The sequence below is a fragment of the Corvus kubaryi genome, unplaced genomic scaffold (assembly GCF_017639235.1).
Source record: "Corvus kubaryi isolate FWS band 111438036 unplaced genomic scaffold, C.kubaryi_AGA036_p1.0 65157, whole genome shotgun sequence".
NCBI lineage: Eukaryota > Metazoa > Chordata > Aves > Passeriformes > Corvidae > Corvus > Corvus kubaryi.
This window is the reverse complement of record NW_024581800.1, coordinates 19,012-25,348: the sequence shown is the minus strand read 5'-3', so window position 1 is coordinate 25,348 and position 6,337 is coordinate 19,012.

Here is a 6,337-nt window from a genome sequence, read left to right as displayed (position 1 = left end):
AGCAGCGTGTTCCTTTTGCCCTACAAACCAGCATCCCATCACCCAGGGTATCGTGGTCTCTGCTCTGGGGGTTACCAGCACATGGCCCTACACCAGTGGCTTTCTTGGGTTTTGAATCAGGGGGATGGCAGGTCCTGGAGCACAGAGAGCACATCCCCAGCACCCAGGCCGTGAAATAACCATGCAAAATGGAAAGGTTTCTAGTTTGCAATTCCACCAGAGTCTGAGGATAGAAAACAGAGGAGAAATGAGTCTTCTGTCCCCCTGTTGGACACAGTCCCATCTTCTACTATATCTTTGGTTTATATGTGTTTCAAGGGAAAAAAAAAATCCTCGCTAACTAATATTAAAAGCCCTTAAGTGGCTCATTTCTTGACAAGCTCTGCATTGCACTTTTGAGAAGCAGAATTAAACATGTAATGACCCTCACTCCCAATGTCCTGGATTACAATAGCTTTCTCCAATTTCATCCCAATTACTTGGCTTGTAGGCTGGGTCTGCATTGGTCTGGAGAGTCCCATCTTCTCCTGAGGTTAGATGTCAGCGTTGAGTCTGAGACACATTTCAGACAGTTTGCGTCATTGTGTAAACAGTGATAACAATATTTAATGATGATAAATCTGAATTTCACCACAAAACTATAAAACAACTGAGAGAATGAATTATGCAATTTACAGCTAGCAAGAAGGCAGCCAAAGGGAAAGCAAAGGATATGTACAGCAGAGAGACAAATTTAGTGGTCTGAGACTATAGTGTCATTTGTTTTTGTGTTTAGTAGCACTTAGCAGCCATAGTGCATAAATAATCTTTATTGCAGTGGAACCCAGGGACGCTGCTGGTGACATCTTGTCACTGCTTGGGACAGCTGCTTCACGTGGCACAAGGTGTATCTTGGGTCTGCAGGGGACATCTCAGGCTCCTGGGTCCTCCGGGGGCTGGTGCTGGGTGACACCGTCCTTCTACCCCTTCCCAGGGTGTGTGAAAGCCCTGATGCTCACTGGAGCCACTTTCTGATCCAGCCTGATGAAACCTCTGCTGTTCTCACTAATTTCATTGCCCAAATGAATTTTAAGTACACAGTCCTACGGACTGAACAATGGAGGGGAAGAAAAGGAACAATAAATGAAAATCACACAGAGGGGAGCTACAAAACTCAAACATTTCTATTTTATTTTTGGTTCGCTTGCTTACTTTTAATATAGGAAGACCGAAAAGAGGAAGAAAAGTAGGAAACAGCATCTGTAAACTATATTCCTTCCCTTTTTCTTCCTTCAATGCCATGTCATTATTGAGTTTTTTTACTGCTGTTTTTATAATTGTATCAAAATCTTTTTAGAAATATACCTTTTTCATACAGTTCTCCACTTTTCCTGTGAAAGTCTTGAGACACAAAAAAGTCTGCAAAATTTCCCCAAACCCTCCATCTTGAGAATGGCAGAAAAAAGTTTTCAATACAGTTGGGTTTTCTATCTTGAAGAATAATCAAGAAAGCTCTAACACTATGGAGGTTTTATGGAATAAAAAATTGATATTGGCATCAGTACCCATTTTATTATTTTGATCCCATGTTGATATAATGCGGATGATATTGCAAACTATTAAAAAAATTATATATGCAAGTACTAAAATTCAGCACCTTGGCCTGCTATAATCATGAATAAAATGAGGGAGAGAGGTCAGCTTTGTACTCCTTTTTCCCATTATTGGTGGGACTTGGACACCCTGTAGGGACAGGGGCCATCCTGGTTGCTCCCCTGCAGGATCATGGTGGCTGTGACTGTGATAGCAGGACAAGGAGGGCTTGCTCACTCTCCAGGCTGGACAGTCATTTTGGAAGATGTTTCTTTAGGGAAGGCTCTTCTTTCCTCTCCAAGCCCTCTGGCTGGGACAGAGGTGCTTCTATACAAAACTTGGCACAGCTCCCACCCCATCTCTGCCAGGGCTGCTTTCCTCCTGCCTGTGAAGCTGGGATAGTTTTCAGATAATACTTACCCACCTCTGGGAGTGCTGTGAAAATTGGTGGCCTCTGTCCTTAAGTCCACTGTGAACCACTGTAAGTAGAAAGTGTCTGAGCTTCCTCCAGCCCACAGTGGAAAAAAAGAAAAATCAATATACAAGAGTGAGGAAATGCCAAATTGCTCAAGCTCTCCATTCTTCTGGCTTCTAAGAGGATACTGTAGATTACAGGGTAAACAACTTCTGAAACAACACTTAAAAAGTGATGTGTCACTTGCCAGTGTCCCTTTAACTATGAGAAATAACAGCAACATAGGAAAAAATGTAAATTTACCATCAGGCAGATCTTCCCCCACAGCCTAATGCAGAGTTTGATGAATAGAATGAATGAAACGACAGAGGATCCAAGCATTACACAACGGCTATAATTGTGCTAACCAGCTGTAGTCATCTGCTGCTTCCAAAAAAAGTTCAGAGCATTTTGACAGTGTCGCCTGTGCGGATTGGAAGGCTGCAACAAAAATGTATTTCCATTTGTTATTAGAAAAAAAGAGATCTATTCCTCAGTGTCAGATTTTGCTTGGAAGGTGCCAAGGCAGCGGAGAGTGAAGAACAGGATTACTTACAAAGCTGGGGGAAACAAAAAAAATTTAAAAAAGGCTGTATCTCTTCCAGGAAAAGAAGATTTTAGATGAGAATACACTCCTGGATCCAGTTGCACCAGTGGGCATCCAAATCCTGTGCCTTTTCCTGAGAATTATGGGAGCACCATGCCCAACCAGGTCCTAGGAACACCCAAACTGGCGGCTTTTTGTCCCAGGGAAAGGTGTTTTTTTCGGCACAACGGCTGACACTGGACTGCTATTTTGAAAGCGTTGTGGTGTGGCTGCCTTGGCTGCTTGAGGCAAGGCCTGGGAATTAGGCACAGCAAAGCCCAGCTTTTAGGCATCTGTAGACAACATGTGGTGAGAGCGGGGGCCGGCGGCAGCTGGGCCACCTAACTCGGCTAGCGGGGAAGGGCGAGCAGAGGGACAGCCCTGCCCTCTCTGCACCAGCACCACCCCAATAAGGAATCCCTGAGGCAACTCCAGGAGCTTGCTGCGGGGGGTTCTGCCGCACAAACCAGTCCTGAGGAGACAGATCCATTGCTTCTGGGGCCATTGCTTTCCTTTTAGCACTATCCAGAGCTATGAGGTGAAGTGTTTTTCATGCTGGAGTCCAGCTGCACCGAGGAGAGACAACACGGTGTATTAGGAGGATGCTGTAGCTCCATAGGCATGGCATGAGCTGGGAATGAAGATGAATCCTCTTCAGAAAAAAGTCACCATTAGAGTGATTTCAAATGGACTGTTTTTCAATAAATGCCTTTTTTTTTGATACGTTCATGAGTAATGGAGCTCTAGGAATGCTTTGTTGTGCATGGTGTGCAGGTCAGATTCATTTAATTTGGAGGTGAGGTAGGCAGTTTTATCCAGCTTTTAGTACTTGGTTTTGTTTTTGGTCACAGATCATTTACTGAACCTGTTTTAAGTGGAATGGAGGGTGGTTTTTTTTGAAGCCAAAAGGGTTGGTTCTGGCTTGTTACAAAACAGTGGCTTTCAACAGGATCCAAATCTATCTTCAGCTTTTCTGGGTAACTCTAAATGAGTACTTTAACATGGGGATTTCTGTGCTGAGGAAGCAGGGAAGTTAACAACTCAGCACAGCACAGAAGTAGAACTGGCCTGTGAGTGTTTCTGATGTCCCATGCCTCCCTTTCCCTACAAGCACAAGGAAAAGTGAAGCTGGTGTAGGTTGCCCTGCACTTTATGAATTGTGATCCTCTTGCCCTTCTTCCAGTTTCAGCTCTGATGCTGCATGATTGTATTGTCAGAGGCAGTAGGGATGTCATCTCACTTCAGTAGATGTCCTGTTTAAGGGAGGAAAAAACCTTTTATGTAGGGCAGAAAAGCTTTAAAGAGTTTAGGGATTGGCCACTTTATGCAAATATTTGTATGGAAAATGTTCGGCCTAATCACATGAGTTGAGCTAAGGGGAAGATATTACATGCACCTAAAAGTTTTGAAAAGGGTGTTGCATACAAAAATTGCAGAGGGGAAAAAAGAAGAGAGAAAAAAGGATGAAACAAACACAGATCATATACTCTGAAATACAGCCCCAGTAAAACACTGCTGGTGACAGTCCTGCAAGTGGGAAGTCGGACTAGATGACCTCTAGAGGTCCCTTCTAACCAAAATTTCTATGATTCTGTGAGTCATATATGTTTCCTCGTCATTTCTTCTTATTTGATTTGCTAGTTTTCCTGTGGAAGGCCTAGAAATTCAAACTTCAATCTCTTGTACACCAGAATAATTAAGCAGTGACTTTTGTCACTGGGTTAGGCTGTAGGCAAGCTTTCAGTTTCTGCTGCTAAACAGTGTCAGAAAGGAACAGGCGAAATCAAAAGAATTCTCTTTTTCCACTATCAGGCAAAATACTGGGATCAGGATTCTTGGTAATTCACTTGGTATTCACCATGGTAGAGTCATTCAAAAGTGAGGTGTGGTGGGTGTTCCCGGTAAGCTTACGAGGTGGCCCCTTGCCTCCTGTTCACAGGCTGGGAAGTGAGGTGGGAAAGGGAAGGGTGCAGGCAGGCAGCTGAATGTATTGTCTCAGCTCTTGGGCTGGATTTGGAGGTCATTTGACAAGGAGACAGCCCTGACCAAGTTAGGAAATATCTGGGCAAAAAAAATCATCTGGAGTTACTTCCAACTGGAGTCCCCAACAACATTCCCAACACTCCTCCTCCTCATCTACTTCCTGAGATGAAGGCTCGAATATTGCCATCTGTGAGAAGGCGTGCGGGCTACATGAAAAGTTTGCCCTAACAGTTCCTCCATCCTAGTGCCCAACCCAGCAGTCAATTATACAATTTACTGTCTAACCTGGGATTTAAAAAGATCTGCAAACCCTGGCCTTGACCTCAGTTGGCTGCGGTGAGATGCTGCGTAGCCTCCTCTCTGCCAGCTCCCGCTGCCTTCGCAGCGATTTGGAAGCACTCACCACCTATCAGTGCTGTGGCTTTCGACTGCATCCTGCTCTTCCCCTCTCACATGCTCTTCTCATTCAGTTCAGATACAGGAGAGAAGCCAGTGCAAAGCAAGACCCTAGCCTTGCCAAGCACAGGCTGGGAGCAGGGCTCTGGTGCCTCTCAGGGATCTGGGCTGCTCTGGATGAAGCTGGGCCTGCATTTATTTGAGCTGCTTTGGTTGCTCGTGGAGGCTCCACTCAGCCCCTCGGCCCCAGCGCTCGCTCTCTGGAATTTGAATGGTTTATCTCACGCCCCAGCAGGGTCTGAAGCAGCGTGCTGCTCCAAGCCCCTGCTTATCACAGCTCTGACATGGCTTCTCTAAGCAAATGTTTAGCCCTACTTGACTCGGGATGAGTGCTGTATTGATTATTAACTTTAAACAAACATCTGGTTTTCATTACGAATGGTAGCAGACCAGAGAGGGGTGCTGTACTGGGCGGTGCGGTCACTTAACAACCATCAGGACTGGCTATAAAGAAAATTTAACATATCCTGTAATTACAGTCTGCACAGCACAGGGGGATTTGGGATCTGCAGATCTGATTTCAGAACAGAAGAAAATGTTTATTGTATCTGCTACGCACATTTATTTACTCAGTAGCAGCAAGGCTTTTGAAATATTGTCTGTGCAAGAGCTTATTCCTTGCTTAGGAGAAGGACTTTCTTGTTTAAGCCAGGAAACCCGAGCGAGGCTCACGGTCAGGATGGCCTGCTTAATGCTTTTACAGGCTTGGGGATTGCAGGGTTTGTCGAACATGAAGTTCTGTTCTGAAATATAAATAACATCTTCTCCTCTGCCCTGCCAACACCAGCCAGATCCATCTCCTCCGGCCACAAGGAAAAGCTGCAGCCAGGAATGGGACAGTGGGGATATTGCCCCAAGAGGCGGTGGCCCCAGTGTTCCCCGTCCTTCAGAGAGGGAGGGAATTTGGAAGGCTGTCCAAGGGTGGCCCTTGGCCTGTCCCCACACTGATGAACCCAAATGGGTGAATTTGCACCCAGCGGTTGCATCCGTAACCCTGAGCCCAGCATCCATGCCCAGCTCCCAGGGAATTATCAGCCAAAGGGACGTTTTTGGGGTGATGTAATGCTGTAACTTGAGCTCCAGCTGAAAAGCAATGGTAGGTGGAGTTTCTATGGAGCCAGACAGAGCTGGGATCCTCTCCCTTTTTCTCTTTTTCTGGCTCATTCAGGCTGTCTCAATTAAAGCTCGGGCGAATTAATCTTGCACTCTTAATGTCAGTTGCTATTTTTCTAATTCACCTCCACACTCTTAAAGACTATTTCTCCAAACAAAACGGGTCTGTTCTT